The sequence below is a fragment of the Schistocerca americana genome, chromosome 2 (genome assembly GCF_021461395.2).
Source record: "Schistocerca americana isolate TAMUIC-IGC-003095 chromosome 2, iqSchAmer2.1, whole genome shotgun sequence".
In the NCBI taxonomy this organism is placed as follows: domain Eukaryota; kingdom Metazoa; phylum Arthropoda; class Insecta; order Orthoptera; family Acrididae; genus Schistocerca; species Schistocerca americana.
In genome coordinates this window covers 212279215-212302019 of record NC_060120.1, presented here as the reverse complement: position 1 = coordinate 212302019, position 22805 = coordinate 212279215, and the positions used below count along the sequence as shown (strand labels likewise).

Here is a 22805-nt window from a genome sequence, read left to right as displayed (position 1 = left end):
TATTATTATCAACAATGTCATAAGTTCTGAATTTTGATCAAATGGAAATGGTGTATTTTTGCACTAGTGTGTCAATGTACTGAATTGAAGCATAGAGGTGTGCTGCAGCCAAGCAAGTAAACAGGGTATTCATCCTTTTGAAAAAGCAGTTAGGGTTCTGTTCAGTCTCAGATATAATGATCCATTTAAAAGGGCATTGAAGAGTGAGAAATTACTTACACTGTCATAAATATGTGTTTCTGAGGCTGTACAACTAATTTTAAAATGCAAGCAGTGCAAACGTTTAAACAAATATCAGCATATTTATAATATTTGCAGACACTTTATCACTGGCATGACATAACATAAAAGATGTTGACATCAGCACCCATTGCAAGGGATCAAATTGTTTGAGATATTCATAAATTATATATCTAAAATGTTTTTGAATGAGTATCATACAAACAAGCTTTTTTAATTGGATAGATAAAAAATCTACTCACCAAGCAGCAGCAGAACACACACATAAAAGACTGTTGTAATTGGTAAGCTCTCAGAGCGAGTGACTCCTCCTTCAGGCAGAAGGGTTTAAGGGGAAGGAAGGAAGGTGAAGGAAAAGGACTGGAGAGGTCTAGGAAAAGGGGTAGAGTTTGGGAAAGTAAGCAGCCCCTTACCGTATGGTAAGTCTCCCAAGATCCGTGGCTCTGGGTGACTTTCCCAAAATCTACCCCTTTTCCTAAACCTCTCCAGTCCTTTTCCTTCACCCTTCTTCCTTTCCCTTCAACCCTTCTGCTTGAAGAAGGAGCCTCTGGCTCCAAAAGCTTGCCAATTACAACAGTCTTTTGTGTGTGTGTTCTGCCGCCGCTTGGTGAGTAGATTTTTTATCAGTGCAATTAAATAACAAGCTTTTAGTAATATTAAAGAACTACTGTCACATGAACAGATTATATTAATTTTCTCCATATTATCTAAAGCAGCTGAGGATATATTGTGTTTCACATGCAATTCCATGATGTTATGACATGAATTTTAACATCCAAAACAAATTTTGTATTTGCCAATAGAGAAAAATAAATAAATGAGGGAATCAACAGAACATGGGGTGTGAATGAATGAATGAATGGTAAGGCTGAATGGTTTTGGCAGTTAGCCATTTAAGCATCCTCTTCAGATACAGACTTTGCCTTTTATGGTATGACATAACTAAGTGAGAGGCAATTGATTAGTCACATCCTGTGTGAACACTCTTTTCTTCTTAGTGATGTTTCCAGACTCTGGATTAACCAATTCTGGAGCTTATTTTTGCCTTTATATTACCTTTTGTTACTGCTTCTATCTGCTGCTGATAGCAAAGTAGAAGTTATCTTTATTAGGTTGCAGCTTGTAGTGTCATAGGCAGTTTTCAAGGAAATAGCATGTCACACTCAAGGTTAAATTTAGTCAACAAAGTATGTCATAAGATTTCTTAATTGTAAGTTAGGTAAAAAAACAGTGCAGTAAAAGTGAGGAATTCTGTGCAGAGATGGAACAATCCATGGATTCCGTACATCTGGAGAGTGGTACGGGTGTTAAAACATCACACCATCACACCAGAAATGAGCTCAGCCTGTGCCACAGATGAAACATGTGACTGGCCTCTTCTCTGTGCAGACATATCAAATGATGTTGATTCGAACCTTGGGTAATGGTCTGACACATATAGAACATTGTCTGCTCTGGAAATTGTAATATTAATCTGTTGTTCTGCAAGAAGTTAATGTGAAATATTGTTTACAATGTTGAAGAATATATAAGTTAGCTCCATGCATAACTGCCAAGTGACAAAAACAATTAGCACAGAAAACTGGAATGAAGTAGCATGTCTGGTCCATTATTGCAATTAGCAATTGAGTTATTTAAGAAAATTATGAGTGTTCAGAACACTAGATGAGATGGTGTACACACTTGCATGTACAAGCATCAATCAAGCCACTGTGACACCACAAGTTTCATTTTGTAATTAATTTTCTTTACAGGTAATTCAGGTTTTTTAAGATTAGCACTTAATTATTTGATATGTGCCATTATAAAACAGTTTGCATGTTGTCTTCACTTTGTCTGGTAAGGATGCCTTTAAACTTTTCAAGAATACACTCATGTAGTCATAAAATTCAGTTTCTGATTAGATCTTTAATATTGTTGATTGGATCACTCTATATTTCATTTACTTGTAATTGATGTTTTATGGCCCTTATTATGAAGAAGATCTTAATAGATACACAGCAGAATTAACTACGGTATGAATCAACAGAGGAATCCATTGTTGTAACACATAAATTTTACTGTGTTGCATAAACAATGTGATACACTAGTTTGTTTAAAAAAGAATGCAGCAGTATGTCACTTTTAGTATCTAAGCATGAGAACAAAGCAAATGAACCTACAATTTCAGTGGCATTTCAGGTGGTAGCAGTTAGGAAGAATAAGTGTGAGGAACCTGTGAAAATTTGCCTCTTGCAAAACTATGCTCATGGAGACTCAATGAGAGGCTATGTAAGTTAGAACTGTGCTGTTGCTGTTGTGGTCTTCAGTCTAAAGACTGGTTTGAAGCAGCTTTCCATGCTACTCCATCCTGTGCTAACCTCTTCCTCCCCAAATAACTACTGCAACCTACATCCTTCTTAATCGCTTACTGTATTCATCTCTTTGTCTCCCTCTACGATATTGTCATGTACGAGAAGGTGTAATTAGATGAATGACGAACACTAACTTCCTTAATGAAGGTTTATTCAGCACTTTCACATACAAGAGCGTGGAGTGAACTGCCTCCAGTCAGAACACATACAGTATATATACAGCTACAGAAAATTCCAGTACAACGATTCTTTACATTTGTGGATCCTTCTACAATGTACTCGAACTGAATATAGAAATTAAAATTGTATAGTCCAGGTGAGTTTTGAACTCACGACCCTCCATGCAACAGTTTAGTATCATCACCACTACACCACCGTGCTACTCAGCTTCTTCTGTGACATTGCTCCCTCCTTAAGAGAACGGCATGTTAGGTCATCCTAGTCTGAGAACGAGTCATTTGTCCTGCATACTCCGACTCCCCTGTGACTCTGGCGGTCATCTTCTTAGAACTTATTTTGCCACTACACTCTTCGTCACCTTTCCACTTGTTTCACTGGAGCTTCGAATTTACCCTGGGTTGCTGGATCGTTATAGGGCTTCATTCAAAGAACGTGGACCATATCTCTGATCTTGTGTTGGGGTCAAAACCTTCAACTTCACAAGTAGCATCAGACAACTGCCTTACAATCTTATAGGGTCCAAAGTAGGGCCTGAGAAGCTTCTCAGAGAGACCAACCTTCCGAAGGGGAGTGAAGATCCAGACAAGGTCATCAGGCTGGTAGACAACAGGCCAGTGGCTTGTGTCATACCTTCGGCGATCGTTTTCTTGAGCCTGCAGAGTGTTGAGTCGAGCTAGCTGCCAAGCTTCCTCAGTTCTGGTTAACACCTAGCCGATGTAGTCGTCATCCACATCATCAGGATGTGACCTGTCAAAGGCGTTTGACTGTGTGAATCACAGCATTCTTTTAAGTAAATTAAAATATTATGGCATCACTGATAGTGCAGCAAAGTGGTTTCAGACATATCTTACTAATAGAAAACAAAGGGTGTCATTATGTAATACTTCAGCAGTAGGCAATCAGACATCATCTGACTGGGAAGAAATTACATGTGGTGTTCCCCAAGGTTCCATACTAGGTCCACTACTGTTTCTTGTGTCTATTAATGACCTGTCATCTGTTACATTACCAGATGCCAAGTTTGTCTTATTTGCAGATGATACAAACATTGCAATAAATAGTAAATCAAATATAAATTTAGAAAGGGCATCTAATCAAACTTTTACTGACATTAATAAGTGGTTCATAGCCAATTCACGGTCATTAAACTTTGAAAAGACCCACTATTTGCAGTTCAGAACTTCCAAGAGATTTCCTTCAGGTGTGAGTATAAAATATGAAATATGATGACATGTAAATAGGAGAAGTTGAGAGTGTAAAATTCTTGGGATTACAACTTGATAATAAATTCAGTTGGGAGCAACATACTAACGAACTGCTAAAGCGCCTAAACAAGTCTGTGTTTGCAATGCGAATGATGTCAGACATAGGAGATGTAAATATTAAAAAAAAACTGGCATATTTTTCTTATTTTCACTCCATTATGTCATATGGTATCATATTTTGGGGTAACTCCACAAACAGAGAAAAAATTTTTAGAGTACAGAAGTGTATAATAAGAGTAATGAGTAGTGTAAATCCAAGAACATCAAGTCGAAACCTATTCAAAGAATTGGGCATATTAACCACAGCTTCTCAGTATATTCCTTAATGAAGTTTGTTGTAAATAATACATCTCTTTTTCCAACTAACATCTTAGTACACAGTATCAATACTAGGAATAAGAACAATACACATAAAGATTTAAAATCACTTACTCTTGCCCAGAAAGGAGCCCAGTATTCAGCAACACACATTTTCAATAAGTTACCAGTAACCATTACGAGTTAAGTTTCAGACAAGGCACAATTTAAACATAATTTAAAAGAATTTTTGGTGGCCAACTCCTCCTATTCCATTCATGAGTTTCTCAACAAGTGCAGTAAACCATTTTAATGAAAATTTATTAAACTTTAATTTTTGACAATACTTGGTTGTAACAGCCAAGTAATTACCTAATGTGTGAATGATGGATGTATGGAAAGCAGGTGTAAGTCTTAAGTCTGTAAATAGTGGAAGTTTAATTTTAAATCTTGTACATAATCTGACTGTTCTTAACTGAGGATCACTGAAATGAATAATTTACTTTAATTTTTGACAATACTTGGTTGTAATAGCCAATAAACTAGCAAATGTCTTAATGATGGATTTAATGAAAGCAGATGTAAGTATTAAACCTGTAAATATTAGAAGTTTAAATTTAATTCATGTACATAATTTTACTGTTTATTGATGGAGGATCATTAAAATTAATGAAACTAAAGTTTTTCTAATTACATTTTTGTAATGTGTTTATCTGACATGTTCCACACTCAGGAGGATTCCCTCCTTTATGGGTCTATGGAATGAATAATTAATCTCATCTAATCTAATCTAACGGAAACAGAGTGTCCATCATTGTAGTCACCTCACACCCATGCACCAGGAAAAATGGCATAAATCCTGTTGTGTCTTGTTTGGTGGTGTTGTAGGCCAACGTCACAAAAGGTAGCACCCCATTCCAGTTGCTTTGCTCAACACTGACAAACACTGATAGCATGTCAGCCAAGGTCTTATTAACGCATTCAGTAAGCCCGTTCGTTAGTTTGTGGATGGTAGGCAGTCGTCATGTGATGAGTAATGTTGCACTGACAGTTAATCTCTGTTACAAGATTCAATTGAAAAACTTTCCCTTGATCATTAATTAACGGCCTTGGGGCACTGTGTTTTAGTACAATGTCTCCCACGATGAATTTGGCTACCTCGGATGCTTTGGCTGTTTTCACAGCTTTTGTAATGGCATAGTGTGTCAGATAATCAGTGCAAACAATAATCCATTTATTGCCACTAGCAGAAATTGGAAATCATCCAAGGAGGTCAATCCCAACATGCTGGAAAGGTGTTTTGGCCGGTGGAATTGGTATGAGTGGGCCAGGTGGTTTCCGGGGAACTGACTTTCTCCTCTGGCACTCCTAAATAAACCTGGCCAGAAAAATCTCTTGCAGATTCTATCATATGTCTTAATAAATCCTCAGTCCGGCCTCAGGTGTGTCATGGAATTTCTGTAAAACATCTAAGCGCATGTGTTTAGGAATCACTGGTAGCCATCTCTTTCTAAACGGATCAAAGTTTTTCTTGCAAAGTAATCTATTAACTACCTTACATTGCCCTTTCACATCCTCTGACCGATTTAAGGAAAGCATCATTTGAGATATCTTGGTGTCCTTATTCTGCTCAGCGGACAGATCCTGGAGTGCAGCAAGACAGTCATTATCTTAATCAAAGTCTTAATGGTCTTGCACAGGGTTTCTTGAGAGACAGTCAGCATATTGGTGTTTTCTTCCACTTTTGTACACTATGGTAATGTCATACTCTTGAAGACGTAGTGCCCACCTGGCGAGTTGTCCTGTTGGATCCTTATGATCTGTCAACCAACAAAGTGAATGATGGTCTGTAACAATTGTGAATGGCTTTCCATAGAGATACTGTAGAAATTTGCACATGGCCCAGATCACAGCAAGACATTATCTTTCTGTAGTTGAGTAGTTTCTCTTGGATTTTGTAAGTGGCCTAGAAGCATTGGCTATAACATTCTCTTTCTGATATTTGCACCAGAACAGCACCGATCCCATACCCGCTGGGATCTGTGTGTAGTTCTGTAGGTGCTCTCTCATCATACAGAACAAGTACAGGGTCAGTCGTCAGAGCTTTTCGCAGCACATCGAAAGAATCTTGTTGAGCACCACCCCAGATAAATTTAGTATCAGCTTTTAACAACCCTTGTAGTGGTCTGGCTTTGATACAAAAGTCTTTGGTAAAACGACGGTAATAAGAACATAGTCCGAGGAAGCTTCTCACACCTCTAATACTTTTAGGAATAGGAAATTCCGTTATAGATCTCACCTTTTCTGGGTCTGGCCGCGCACCTTTGTTTGACTCAAGGTGTCCAAGTATTTTGATTTCTTTTGCTCCGAAGAGACACTTTCTTGGATTAAGTTTCAGTCTGCATTGTTGGAGACACTTAAGAATGGCCCTCAGTCTTTTTACGTGTTCATCAAATGTCTCTGAGAACACTATAATGTCATTTAAATAACAAAGACACATCGTCTACTTCAGGTGACTTAGAAGATTACCCATTATCTGTTCAAAAGTTGCTGGTGCATTACACATACCAAACGGCGTTACCTTAAACTCATACAGGCCCTCAGAGGTGATGAATGCAGTTTTCTCATTATCAGTGTCATCTATTTCGATTTGCCAGTATCCCGAGTACACGTCCGTAGTTGAGTAAAACTTAGCCCCCTTCAGATAATCTAGTGTATTGTCAATTTGTGGAAGAGGGTAAACGTCCTTTTTAGTTATATTATTAAGCTTCCTGTAATCAACACAAAAGTGCCAAATGCCATCCTTCTTCCTGAGAAGCACCACTAGTGACGACCATGGGCTCTGCGAAGGCTGAATGATGTCATTCTTCATCAGTTTCTCTACCTCGTCGCGAATTATTTGACGTTCCATTGCTCTCATGCAGTATGCTCTCTGGCTTATTGGTTGATGGTCTCCAGTGCTAATCCAGTGCTTCACCATCGATTTCTCTCATTTGCTCTTCACCTGTGGATTGAAGCATTCAGAGAACTCTTGAAGAATGGCAAGTAGCTTCTTCTGTTTTTCCTTAGTGAGATCTGGTGATAGTTGAGCTAGAAGATTTTGTCTCGTAGTGGTAGCACTAATTTCACCCATAGACTCGGCATGGGAGGTTTCTATGATGCTCAGCTGTTCTTCAATTAATGGCTCAGCATTTGCTACGCACATGCGTCTTGGAAGGATCTGCGATTCTTGGCAACAGATAACTACCCACAATTCACCAAATCCATTATTAAACAAAATGACAAAGGCTGGGATGACCAAGTTATTTTTCAGTGATATGCTTCTCTTACATTCCACTACAAGATCCATGGGTTGATGCTTGGCATGACACGTGACAGTTACCTTTCTAGTGCTGACTGCAGGAATGATCACTTCATCCAGCACACATAGTCTTCAGACAGTCAGATGCGCATCTTCCTGTCCACAGTATCTCATCTCGTCTAGCATAATCTTTGAGTGACTACAATCTATAATTGCCTGAGAAACTTTCAAAACGTCCCATTCGAGAATGACATCATGACTAGACTCTTGTAAGACGATGAATTCTAAGGCCTGTGTATGCCCACTTATACCCACACGAATGGTACATCTTCCTGTATGTTTTACATATTTCCCATCAGCCATCTCCAGCAGAGATGTTTTGTTGTTGACGAATACAGTTTTCTGCAACTGGAGATGGTACTTCTACAAAATGATTGAATATGATGCTCCAGAGACCACAAGAGCTTGGGCTGGTTGGCCATCAATGAGGATATCAACGTAGTTTCCTATCATTTTTGTGGTGATCGACGGCGGAGGACTTTTCTCTTCGACGGCCTCACCTCCAAGGAAGGTCGCACCCTTCAGTTTTCCAGGTTGGGGTGGTTAGGTGATCGGATGGAGCTTCTAAACGGCTATGGAGACCTTGATCGGCATGTTGGGGAGCATCCTCTCCAGCAGCTAGCTTGTGGCAATGGTAACCTATGTCGTCCTGCACCCACATCTTCTTGTTGATCTTCGTCATCCCACAGTTGGCATCAGCTAAGATCGGTCTGCTGTCTTCTGGCACAGGCGTCATCAAATATCCACCTCCTTTCTTGACAATAGCGCACCACATGTCCCAGTTGTCCACAGTGGAAACATACTGGTTGGTTATCCTATGTCCTCCAAACATCAGCCTTCTTTGGTGCCCAAACAGGTTCCTCATGCGGCATTGTAGGAATGTAACTCTGCCTGAGTTTCGGCTTTTTCACCACTTTAAAGGGGAATGAAGGACAAGAGAATGGGCTCAATGTCTGTTCCACTTCCTCCCTTATGACCTCTTGAAGTGTCTCAGTTTTTTGCTCACCATGCAATCCACGTGCCTTCTGAACTTCCTCTCTCACTATCTGACAAAGAACACTTGTGGAATCAGTTGCTTCCTCCATCACAGACATTGATACAACATTTGGAAGCCGATCAAACTTCTTGGGTGCAATTCTTTCTTGATGCATCGTCTCAATATACTGGCACCATTTTATGAAGTCACCTGCTGCCAAAACCTCCTTCAGGAGTAGGGCTTGATACATGTCCTCAACAACACCCTTCATGAGATGTGCAACCTTATCTTCCTCCTTCATTTTAGAATCCACTATTTTACACAGCCCCAAGACATCTTGAATGTAGGATGCAGTGGTTTCTTCTGGACACTGTACCCTGTAATTTAATTTATCTTCAGCCTTGCACTTTTGTTATTGTGTGTCACCAAAATACTTGTGCAGTTCCACCTGGAATACTTCCCAGCTTGTGAACTTCTCCTCGTTGATCTCATACCATTGTTTGGCAGTGCCCTCCAAGTAGAAAAATACATTAGCCAAACATTTGACTATATGCTCATATACCTTCAGCCACTTGTTTGGATCTTGGCCATCATCAGCAGAGAACCCGGAAGGATGTCTCATGTGGTGGCACACCATTGCTGTCATCGTAATTTCTCTTTTTCTTCTGTCTCCGATATATTGTAATCTGTTGAATATGGCTCGAACTCGGGTTTCTCGCCACATAAATGGTGGCTCTGTCACGGCCTGATGGGAGCCACTGTGTTGTCAATAATGTGCACTATCACAAGTTCCAATACCCAGTGTCTCCACCAGAGTAATGTCACATACAAGGAGGTATAATTAGATTAATGATGAACACTAACTTCACTTGATGAAGGTTTGTTCAGCACCTGCACATACAAGAGCGCGGAGCGAACTGCCTCTGGCCAGAACACATACAATACATATACAGCTACAGAACATTCCAGTACAATGATTCTTTACATTTGTGGATAATTCTAGAATGGACTCAAACCGAATATAGAAATTAAAATTGTATAGTCCAGGTGTGTTGTGAACTCATGACCCTCCATCCAACAGTTTGGTATCATAACCGCTACACCACGGTGCTACTCAGCTTCTTCTGTGACAATATTTACCTCCCACACTTCCCTCCAATAATAAACTGGTGATACCTTCATGTAGCAGAGTGTGTCCTATCAATTAATCTCTTGTTTTGTATAAGTTATGCCACAAATTTCTTGGCTCCCAAATTCTATTCAGTATCTCCTCATTAGTTATATGATCAGCCTATCTAATCTTCAACATTCTTCTGTAGCACCACATAACAAAAGCTGTTCTCTTTTTATCTAAACTGTTTATCATACATGTTTCACTTACATACATGGCCACATCCATACAAAAACCTTCAGAAAAGACTTCCTATCACTTAAATCTATATTCAATGTTAACAAATTTATCTTCTTCAGAAATACTTTTCTTGTCATTGCCAGTCTGTATTTTATATCCTCTCTACTTCTGCCATCATCAGTTATTTTGCAGTCCAAATAGCAAAACTCACCTACTACTTTAAGTGTGTTGCTTCCTAATCTAATTCCCTTAGCATCACCTGATTTAATTCAACTACATTCCATTATCCTTGTTTTGCTTTTGTTGATGGTCATCTTATACCCTCCTTTCAAGACACTGTCCTTTCCCTTCAACTGCTCTTCCAGGTCCTTTGCTGTCTCTGACAGAATTACAATGTCATCAGCAAACCTCAAAGTTTTTATTTCTTCTCCATGGATTTTAATTCCTACTCCAAATTTTTCTTTTGTTTCCTTTACTGCTTGCTCAATATATAGGTTGAATAAAATCAGGGATGGGCGACAACACAGATTCACTCCATTCCCAACTTCTTCTTCCCTTTCATGCCCCTGACCCTTGTAACTGCCATCTGGTTTCTGTAAAAATTGTAAATAGCTTTTCACTCCCTATATTTGACTCCTGCCACCTTCAGAATTTGAAAGAGAGTATTCCAGTCAATATTTTAAAAAGCTCTCTTTAAGTCTACAAATGCTAGGAACATAGGTTTGCCTTTCCTTAATCTATCTTATAAGATAAGCAATATTGCCTCTCATGCTCCAACATTTCTATGGAATCCAAACTGATCTTTCCCGAGGTTGGCTTCTACCAGTTTTTCCATTAGACTGTAAAGAATTCGTGTTAGTATTTTGTAGCTGTGACTTATTGAACTGATAGTTTGGTAATTTTCACACCTATCAACATCTGTTTTGTTTGGGATTGGAATTATTTTATTCTTCTTGAAGTCTGAGGGTATTTCGCCTGTCTCATACATCTTTCTGACCAGATGGTAGAGTTGTGTCATTGCTGGCTCTCCCAAGGCTTGGAATGTTGTCATCTCCTGGGGCCTTGTTTTGACTTAGGTCTTTCAGTGCTCCGTCAAACTCTTCACGCAGTATCATATCTCCCATTTCATCTTCATCTACGTCCTCTTTGATCTCCATAATATTGCCCTCAAGTACAACGCCCTTGTAGAAACCCTCTATATACTCCTTTCACCTTTCTATTCTTTCCTTATAACTAGTTTTCCATCTGAGCTCTTGATATTCATACAAGTGGTTCTCTTTTCTCCAAAGGTCTCTTCAATTTTCCTGTAGGCAGTATCTATCTTATTCCTAGTGAAATAAGCCTCTACATCCTTACATTAGTCCTCTAGCTGCCCCTGCTTACCCATTTTGCACTTCCTGTCAATCTCGTTTTTGAGAAGTTTGTATTCCTTTTTGATTGCTTCATTTACTGCATTTTTTTTCTCCTTTTATCAATTAAATTCAATATATCTTCTGTTACCCAAGGATTTCTGCTAGCCCTCGTCTTTTCACCTACTTGATTCTCTACTGCCTTCACTACTTCATCTCTTAAAACTACCCATTCTTCTTCTACTGTATTTCCTTCCCCCATTCTTGTCAATCATTCCCTAATGCTCTCTCTGAAACTCTCTACAACCTCTGGTTCTTTCAGTTTATCCAGGTCCCAACGCCGTAAATTCTCACCTTTTTGCTGTTTCTGCAGTTTTTATCTACAGTTCATACCCATAGATTGTAGTCAGACTCCACATCTGACCCTGTAAATGTCTTACAAATTAAAACCTGGTTCCTATATCTCTTTCTTACCATTATATAAACCTTCCAGTGTCTCCAGGCCTCTTCCACATATACAACCTTCTTTCATAGCGTTAGCTATGATTAAGTTATGCACTGTGCAAAATTCTACCAGGCAGCTGCCTCTTTCATTCCTTACCCCCATTCCAAATTCACCTACTACTCTTCCTTCTCTTCCTTTTCCTACTATCGAATTCCAGCTCCCCATGACTATTAAATTTTCTTCTCCCTTCACTACCTGAATAATTTCTTCTCATCATAATTTCTTCAATCCCTTCATCATCTGTCGAGCTAGTTGGCTTTTATACTTGTACTACTGTGGTAAGCATAGGCTTCGTGTCTATCTCGGTTACAATAATTTATTTATTTATTATCGGTCCTGTAGATCATACAATTTGTACAGCAAAGCACATCATGATATAGGACATGTCAATTTGAAAATTATGTTAAGGTGGTGTATGATGAGAGATGACGGTAGTGATACATTACTCACATAGCAGAATACATATCGGATATATAGACAAAATATAAGAAAGGTGGTGTGTGATGAGAGATGACAGTGGTGGTACATAGTACACATAGCAGAATACATATAAAAGATACAGACAGAATATGAATAATACACAATAATTAAATTATCTTACTAAGTAGAAATACCTACAAGTGAATAGACAGCTCATTACAAGTAATTAAAATCTTGTGGTACATACTTCACATAGCATGCATTCACCATACTGTTCATAGTAGCTTACCCAAACTCCTATTGTTTTATTCATTATTAAACCTACTCTTGCATTACCCCAATTTGATTTTGTATTTATAACCTTGTATTCACCTGACCAGAGATCTCTGCCCAAACTCTTTGCCTTAACATATGTCTGCTTGTGTCTGTATATGTGCGGATGGATATGTGTGTGTGTGCGAGTGTATACCTGTCCTTTTTTCCCCTTAAGGTAAGTCTTGCCGCTCCCGGGATTGGAATGACTCCTTACCCTCTCCCTTAAAACCCACATCCCTTTGTCTTTCCCTCTTTCCTGATGAAGCAACCATGGATTGCGAAAGCTTGATATTCGCGTGTGTGTTTGTGTTTTTTATTGTGTCTATCTACCAGCGCTTTCCCGTTTGGTAAGTCACAGCATCTTTTTTAATATAAATAAAATAATTAATATAATAGAGGGAAACATTCCACGTGGGAAAAATATAGCTAAAAACAAAGATGATGTGACTTACCAAACAAAAGGGCTGGCAGGTCGATAGACACACAAACACACACACAAAATTCAAGCTTTCGCAACCCAAGGTTGCTTCATCAGCAAAGAGGGAAGGAGAGGGAAAGACGAAAGGATGTGGGTTTTAAGGGAGAGGGTAAGGAGTCATTCCCGGGAACGGAAAGACTTACCTTAGGGGGAAAAAAGGACGGGTATACACTCGCACACACACACACACACACACACACACACATCCATCCACACATATACAGACACAAGCAGACATATTTAAAGACAAAGAGTTTGGGCAGAGATGTCAGTCGATGTGGAAGTGCAGAGGCAAAGATGTTGTTGAATGACAGGTGAGGTATGAGTGGCGGCAACTTGAAATTAGCGGAGATTGAGGCCTGGTGGGTAATGGGAAGAGAGGATATATTGAAGAGCAAGTTCCCATCTCCGGAGTTCGGATAGGTTGGTGTTGGTGGAAGTATCCAGATAACCCGGACGGTGTAACACTGTGCCAAGATGTGCTGGCCGTGCACCAAGGCGTGTGTGTGTGTGTGTGTGTGTCCTTGGGTTGCGAAAGCTTGAATTTTGTGTATATGTTTGTGTTTGTTTGTGTGTCTATCGACCTGCCAGCGCTTTTGTTTGGTAAATAAAATAATTAAATAGAGAAGAAATGTATTCTTAACAAAAAAAGTGGTGGAGTACATTTTCACTCCGCACGAGTATCTGTATCCCCAAAACCCACGTGAGTAGCGCAGGATTAATGTTACAAGGTCAGATCAGTCAACCATCCATACTGTTATCCCTGCAGCTATTGGAAAGGCTGCTGCCCCTCTTCAAGAACTACATATTTGTCTGGCCTCTCAACAGGTACCCCTCCATAGTGGGTGCACTTATGATATGGCTATCTGTATCGTCCAGGCACACAAGCCTCTCTCCCAACGGCAAGGTCCGTGGTTCATTGGTGGGCTTCACTAGTAAACAGAGTAATTCACAAGGAAGGATTGTGAATATGATTTATTGTCACTCTGGCAGATGAGTCATGTGGTTGTATGGAATTAGCGCTACCTGTATGAAGTTGAGGCAGTCGCTAGTTATATTATAGTTATAAGCGGAGCTGACTCAGTTGTAAATTCTGTGCCAACTTTGGTATGGAATTACGGATTACATTGGGACCTCATATCTTGTTCAATTCCTGCAATTCCAGTACTTCCATACATACCTTGTTAAAGAAATATTTCTTCTTTTACTTTGGTGCCCTTTGTTTCAGTTTCCTCTCATTCATGAGTGTCTGGACACTAGCTCTGGTATGACAGATAGCCTGTTCATGTGTCCAGAATTTCTTTTGGTTTTGGGAGAGATTTTTTGATAATATTCTGCAACGTTAGTTACTGAAGATTTCACTCATTGCCCTCTTGAAGGCCAAATGTGTTTCATTCAGCATCTCTCTAGCCATTCTCTCTGATCAAAATTGTCCAGTTATCTGCTAGTAGACATTAATAAAAAGTATGGCCACTGTGCCTTTGGGATGGTATGAACATTGCTGAGATGGTTGAATGTCTGGAGAAATGGCAGCCCATTCTTCCACTAGAGCAAAAACCAGAGAAGGTAGAGACGCTGGACACTGGAGTCTGGAGCAAAGTTTGATTCCTAACTCATCCTTTAGGTGTTCCACTGGTTTCAGGTTGGGAACCCTGTGCATGCCAGTCCATTTCAGGAATGTTATTGTCCACAGATCACTGCATCACAGATTCTGCTTCACGATAAGGTGCGCTGTCTTGTTGATACAAACCATCTTTGTCTCTGAACTGTTCCTCTACTGCACAGAGTACACAATGTTATAAAGTGTATTCCGATCATTTCACATTTAGCATTGTATAAAGAGCAGCAACAGATCACACCCTAACCATGAAAAACACCCCTATACTGTAAAACCACCTCCTCTTTACTTCACTGTTGGCACTACACAAGACTGACGGGTGTTGTTTTCAATCCAATCGCTGAAGTCAGATCCTTCCATTGGACTGCCATAGGGTATAGCATGAATCATCACTCCAAATCACTCATTTTGTCATCTACTATCCAGTGTCCTTTACCCAACCTCAAGTGTCACTTAACAGTGGCTTAGTAGGAGCTGCTGAACCATTGTACCCCATTATTTTTAACACAGTCATTGTGCTAGGTAGACTGCTAATAGCACTTTGGAACTCGAGCGATTTCTTCCACTGTTTTCATGGGATTTCTTACAACTGCCCTCTGTAACGCTCAAAGGCCCCTATCTGTCAGTACATGAGACCTGTCTGGTCTTGGTTTAGCTGTGGTTGTTTCTTTGCATCTCCACAATCACATCATCAACAGTCAACTTGTGCACCTGATGAATTTGTTACTCGGGTGATATCCAGTGAGTAGTCAAGTCACTAAACTCTTCAGGCTGACCAACTGCGATATTACTGCTTTTTTACTGACAACACAATACTCCCCACTTCCATTTATACTGGTGAGTTAGAGAGGCTATATAGAGGGAGACGGTGGCCAATGGTGATAGCGTTGCTGATTGGCTGAGGGCCGAGGACACCATGTTTTTACCAAACTGACACTGTCTTGGTACGAGTATAAATAGATACTGTGTGTGATTTTATACTATTGGTTCTCTTCAGTGCTTTGAACGCCAATTTCATTGTACAATTATGTACAGGTTGTAACACGGTAGGTATTGAAGGACTTTTGCACGTTCTCTGTCTGTTCTATTTACTTAAATTATCTTACAGTCACTCTGTTGGTCGGATCTATGACGATACTTTTAGAACTTCACAGAAATTTTACAGACATTTTTATTTAAAGTGATTTACTGAGTGTCACTAATAATATGAATTACAAAATCATCAAGGACAGTCAAGAGGAATGCCTGGTTGCTCCACTGTTGGGTGCAAAAACCAAAGTGAAGATGGATATATGATGCTTGTTTTCCCAAGAAATGAAGAAAGACGTAAACAGTGGGCAGTGAAAGTCAACCAAGAAGGCAGGAATCATAAAGGCGACTTATGGAAACCAACAAATTATTCCTTTCTGTGTGAAGTAAGTAATTTTCTCCTGTGATATACTGTTAGTGAGGCCCAAGCAATAACATTTTGTTTTACTTGGAAGGTTCACAGGCTGTTTACTTAAATTGTGCCTTTCTATACAAGCAATGAAATGCACTGGCCTGTAAATTGTTCAGTTTCTTTTTAATTGTAATAATAACTATAAGCATTTTGAAATGCAACATTATACAGTAAAATACATGCAAATATCCATAGTTGTGCATAGATATACTTGCTCATAAGAATAGTAAAGTTGCATAATTAGCCATATTGTTGTCCTCCTATTCTTTAGTTCCGCTTGCTTTTCATATTACTTTATGTGCTATATATTAAGCACTGGTTTTTTTCTTATCTAGTACAGCTTGATTTTTATTGATTCGTGTAAGTTGATTTTCATTTTATGCTTTAAAAGATATTGAGATTTGTAATATATTTGTGACCATACTTTTCAAGTGTGTTTGTCTCCTTTTCCTTTAGCAAACTGCACAAAATAATTTTTATGATTGTAAACAGATAACATTCACCCACTACATTTATCCTGGAAATGACACAGAAAGAGGCTGATGTTTAGACATTTTTCTTAAAAAAGCTGAAAGTGTTAATTTCTTGAACTGAAGGTAGTAATTCAGGGGAAAGTGAAGGTTAACATGTATTGGGTTGTAATAGCAATTAAGTTCTTAGATTGTGTTCATTAGCAGAGTAAACAATTTTTTATGGTATCATATCCATTTCAGTATAAGCAATACTGGGTTTAGCTTGTAATATGACTTAGTATTTCTGTTTTACATTACTGCTTCTAAACTTATCATACAAGTTCCGGTAACAGTTTTTTTTTTTTCTCCTAACAGGAACATTTTGCTGATGATCAGTGGGAGAAAGTCATAGTTGATGGAAAGAAGAAACTAAAGTGTAATTCTGTACCCACAGTTTCCACAGTTTTCTCCCACTCTATGCCAAAGACACCAAGAAAGAAACCCAAGGAGTACCACCTGCCATGACCTCTTTTGCATATCAAAGAGGCCAACATCTCTACTGTTGAGGTGGAGAATGCACCACAGTCGTCTACTTGAGCAGAAACAGACAGTAAATATAAATTGCAGATAAGTAGGTTAGAAGATGTCATTAAGAAACAGCAAACACAAATTTCATTTATGAAAAAGAAGATAAGCAATCTGACACTGCAGAATTCACACTTTAGAGTAAAGTTGAAAACTAAATGTAACTCTGTTGCAGATGTAGTTAAGGAAGTATTTAATGAAAATCAGATTCTAAAATTGAATCAAAAGGAAGTGAGGTGGTCTGAAGATACAGTGCAAAATGCACTGAAGTTGAAAGTTGCTTGTGGTAGCAAGGGTTATGACGTTTTAGTCAGTAATCATTTTCCTCTACCTTCTCAACAAACATTAAGAAGGTGACTTCAAAATATCAAGTTTGATTCTGTAATTTTACATCAAGTGTTTGATCTTATGATGAACAAAGTGAAAGCAATGAACGACAGTGAAAGTGACTGTGTGTTACTGCTTGACGAGATGACAATAATTCCAAATAGGGAATTTTATGTGTCAATAGGCTCTTTCTCTGGAAATGTAACTCTTCCCTCTCATGAAGGTACTGCAACGCATGCATGTGTTTTTATATTAGGGGGTATAGCTACATGGTGGAAACAAGTTGTGGCATAGTATTTCAACAGTGACAACTGTAATGGACAAGCCTTACATGATATAATAATAGAAATAATTAAATGCAGTGAATGTGCTGGGTTACATATATGTTGCATCACTTCAGATATGGGCCTAATGAATCAGAGTATATAGAAATCATTTGGAATCATATCTGGTAAAAATTCAGTGCTACAGAATTATGTTTTTAATCCTGAAAACCCAGCTAATAAAATATATTTTGTTGCAGATGAGCCACACTTATTGAAAAATATCAAAACATCTCTGCTGTCAAATGTGACTATAAAGATTCCAGAAATGATTAGACTGGAACATTACCTTCCCACAACAGTTGTAGATTGTACCCATATTGAAGACCTCCATTATCTTGAGCAGGGCTTCCCAACGTGTGGTCCGAAGACCCCTTAGGGGTCCGCCGGCTCTTCCTAGGGGGTCCGCGGCGACCCTTCGCCAAATCGTGTAAAATAATGAGTAAAATTATTGAATAAAAATGCAAAAATCAAATTCATCACAATTTTTTTTTTTTTTTTTTCGTGTGAAAAAAATGTGTAATTTTACTTCAGGTCGTATTCCCAAGCAGGCTTTGCGGTTCCTCTGATCGACTGTTTCACAACAATACGGGGCTCATTTGTGCACCGCCTCGTGGCGTGGAGCGAGCTTTGTCGACCAATCACAGTGCTCGCTGGCACGTATGCGGCCCCAGACATCATTAATTGTTAAACTTGCTTTGTGAGTGCACTACCTATTTCATAAGTCGATTTTTGACCTTCAAGTTGTTTTCATTCATCTCTAAACCAAAGACTATTTCAGTGGGAACATGGAACTTGCATTAAGAAGCTTTCAGTTCCCATTGGTTTTGCTCTGAAATTTTAAGTTACTGTGCTCTTGACTGACTAGGGTTCCACCATGGCTTTTCGACTGAAGAAGGGGTCCACCAACTGATAAGGTTGGGAAGCCCTGATCTTGAGAAAGAAAGTGATTCAAAGCTAGCTCCTAATCTTACAGAAGAAATCATAAAACGCAATAAATTCAATAAAATGAATGTGTCAGCAGCTCAAACATATCTGAGCCAAAACACTAGTTGTGGACTGAACTTTATGGCTAGTGACAAAGGTGACGAGAAGTACCAAACAACAGTATGGTTTTTTGAAATGATTAACAAATGGTTCACATTAATGACTTCTCAGAATCCTGTCACAGCTCTCAGTAACATAAAACCACGTATGTATCAGGATAGTGTGAATTTTCTGTGTGATGTAATGGGAGTGTTTCAGTATATACAGACTGGTACAGCAGGTCACTGGAAGCCAATTCAGAGTGGAGTGAGACTATCCAGTCAGAGTGTCCTTGACTTGATGAACTTCTTTTTGAATGAAAGGGACTATAAACTTCTTTTGACAGGATGACTTACTCAAGACTGCCTTGAAAATTAGTTTTCTTGCATTATGAGTCTTCAGAGGGTGCCTACTGCACTACAATTCAGAAACAATTTAAAGTTACTGTGTGTGGCACAGTACTTAACAGATGTATCAAAATCTAGTTATGACAAGAGTGAAGGATTTTACCTCACAGGATATCTGGAACATATAAGAATCAAAACACCAGCACCTTGCATGAATAAACCCACATTAAAACTTCCAAAATGTTGGGATGAGCAGGGAAATGTATCAGTAAGTGACTTACGCCGTATGAAGAGAAATGCATTTTTTAATATTGCTGGATACATCATAGGAAGAGTCATGAAGTATGACAAAACTTGTAAGAAACACTTTACAGATTTGGTTACTAAAGAAAGACAGAACTCTGATTACTGCACTTTTGTTAATCTGAAACAGTTTAAGCAGGACAAAGATAGTCTTCTGTATGTGTCCAACTAATGTTTTATGTTATGTCTAGATATGGAAATGCTATTTAGAAAATTGTCCCCTGTTATTGATTGTGAGAAACAGTTAACTGATTTAGTTTTGTAATCAACAGTATGACAAATAATGATCTCTTGAAGTAAGTTCAGTTTCAAAGTTGGCATAATGTGAAGAATGATGGACAGATTTGTAAGGTTCCGGCTTAAAATGTACAGTCTGAAGCTCCGGAAAAAATATGTATAGACTTCAAAATGTGGACACCTACTGGCAAGCAAAACTTCTGCTATGTATGCTCTATCAAAAAAGTTAAATAAATCTTGTTTATACAAATTTTGAATGTGTATATTGTGTTACTGAAATTATTTCAGTATCTAAAATAATAACAAGATTGTAGAAAGGTACCCATTATATATGTAAGTGAAAACTCAGTAGGTGTTGCTCAGTTATGGTCTCATCCCTTTCAGGTATCTTAAAATCAGTATAAATCTTGTTTCCCCCTTTATGTAAATAATAAATGTTGAAAAAGATTGAAATGAAGCCAGTGAGCATCAACTTCCAGAGCTGTGACGTACAATAAAACTGGTTATTTGATGAACTTTTACAATTTTGCTTTTCCTATAATGCTAAGTTATTTCCAATATGTTTCCTTAGTGATATGCATTTGAAAACTTGAGTTGTAAGGTCAGTTGGAGCCCATGGTACAATACACTGTATTATATGGATACAGCATGAATGAAGACTTCATCTTGTACCTATCAATAGATACAATATGACAAGCTGGTTCAACAAGTAAGCCTCCTCCATCATTTAGTTACTAATTGTAAGGTATGTCAGTTGTTGTACATCCAATTTGCAGAGATCAGAATGGTTGGGTATAGTTTGCAATTGGTATTAATTTTTTTTTTTTTTAGTTCTGTGGTAAGTACAAGGTACTCTTGCAGTCATGAGATGCCCTTATGTTACATGTGTTTTACTCACCTGCTGTCACTGTTAGAAAGCTCGTTTGGTTTCTTTGTGTATTGAACAATCAATTTCTTTCTGTAAGCTTATATTACCTTCAAAACAAAATTTAAAAATTAAAGAATAACCTTTTTACTGATACATCCCCTCCATGAAAGAAAAAGTAAATGAACACCACAGTATTACTGATGTAGCCTTGTAGCAGAGGTCTAGAGTTTTAACTATGTAATCCGAAGGTCGTGAGTTTGAATCCTGCTCAATCCATGTTTTTTTTAAAATGTTATTTTCTAGACTTTTAATGGTTCTTGAGTGACAATTCATGCTACATGATGTGTTTTAACATGTATATGGAACCCTAAGTCTATGTACTTCCAACTGGTGACTCGCACTTGGCTCTATAGTCTTGGCTATTCACATTCCTGTAAATTATAATTTAGCGTGTGGATATTCAGTTACCTATTTTGAATTACTTTCTGCTGTTTCAGTAGAGTACCTAAGTATTGATATTTTTATGATTTTCTGTGATATAGAGTTCCTAAAAGTGTGTACAGAATTGATGTGTTTTGCCAGCATAAGAAAATGTTATAAGATTGACACACACGTAAAATGCATTATGTGGGGATGGAAAGAGACAATAATTTACCAATTTCAGCTATGAATATCCATATGGAAAAATCTGAAATAGCATCATGTGCTCTGAGATACATTAAATGAAACTTCTTTTTCTTATTAATCAGTTGTCAATGTTTATACAGAATCATAAAATATAGCTGTTGAAATTCAGCAGACATACACACTGCTTCATGATACTTCCCTTTGCTCACAAATTTATTAAGCCTATATAAACATAGACGAATGGCATTTGTTTTAATCATGTATCGAGTATTAAGCTAGAAGATCTGCTTTGGTCTCATGCATCAAACACATGCTTTATTTTACTCATGAAGTGGCTAGCTTTCTGCTTGTGTCACTACCTAATTGTATGTCCCATGCACAATCTGGTGAAAACATGGCAGCCAAGGGCTGATTGGCCACTCTCTCCCTATATAGGCTCTCTATGGTGAGTCCGCCTGTTATGACATCTTCTACATTACATAGGGTGTCCAGATACTTTTGATCAGATACTGTAGTGTATATCCATATTTTTTGCTTTACACATATCATGCAGTAATTGCCACTTCTTTAGAAATTTCTTTACAGTGACTGTATATCACAGAGGGGTTCCTCACATCATGAAGTGTTCTACTAGGTACATACCTTTCCGGTGCTTGGTCAAGTATTCTTTTCAACTTGATCTGCAGTACCCTACATTGTCATGCCCATAGCTTAATATTTTTTCTTCTTTGAAATAACACAACTTCCTCTATATCTGCTTCTATTTGTCTTAGCTACACTTCCTATTTTGGTAATTGTTTTTTGCCATAATCATGACACAAATGAAGAAGTTATCAATTTGATGACTTCATGTATGAGGGCCAATGTGTCAGCCAGGCTGCATGTGGTTTTTAGGCAGTTTCCCACATCGAATTAGGTGAATACTGAGCTGATATCTATGTCCCACCTCAGTTACATGATTTTTTAACATTTATAACTTTCACACACTTTTACATAGGATAATGCAAGAGGCAGACAGACAGGCTACACAAATTTTGTCCCAAAGGAGGAGTGGGCGAAGAGCAAAAGTAGTGGCAACAGGAAGCCACTAATATCACCAATTCCAAGAATTAAAATGCCGACCCTATGAAGATATGGGATAAAAGCCTGGTAAAACAAGAAGGCAATATTGTAATAAATACTGAAAGGCAGTTCATTTCACAGTGAGATAACCAGGAGAATTAAACTGTTTCTTTAGAAAATTTCATAAAGAAATATTAGGAGCAGTAAATTAAAATCAGGAACATCTACTGTCAGGTGAAGTAAGTGAAAGATCAAATTTTAACACCATGGAAGTGTTATGCTTATCAGATCACTAATGAAACAGAGAATCGGAGTTGGTATACTTTGATGGTTTCCCACATCCAATTAGGTGAATACTGAGCTGATACCTATGTCCCACCTCAGTTACATGATTTGTTAACATTTATAAAACTTTCACACACTTTTACATAAGATAACACTAGACGGGGAGACAGATAGGCTACACAAATAAGACTGCTTCAGCTGTATGATAGATCT

At 38.3% G+C, this 22805-nt stretch overlaps 1 long non-coding RNA gene across 1 annotated transcript in view; it reads left to right on the top strand.

Annotated features, from left to right (window-relative positions):
* LOC124595502 overlaps positions 1–22805 on the top strand; it is a 41670-nt gene that overhangs the window by 5306 nt on the left and 13559 nt on the right. Inside the window, exon 2 of the long non-coding RNA XR_006978216.1 lies at positions 15937–16124. This is a non-coding gene — a long non-coding RNA (uncharacterized LOC124595502). The remainder of the gene's footprint in view (positions 1–15936; positions 16125–22805) is intronic.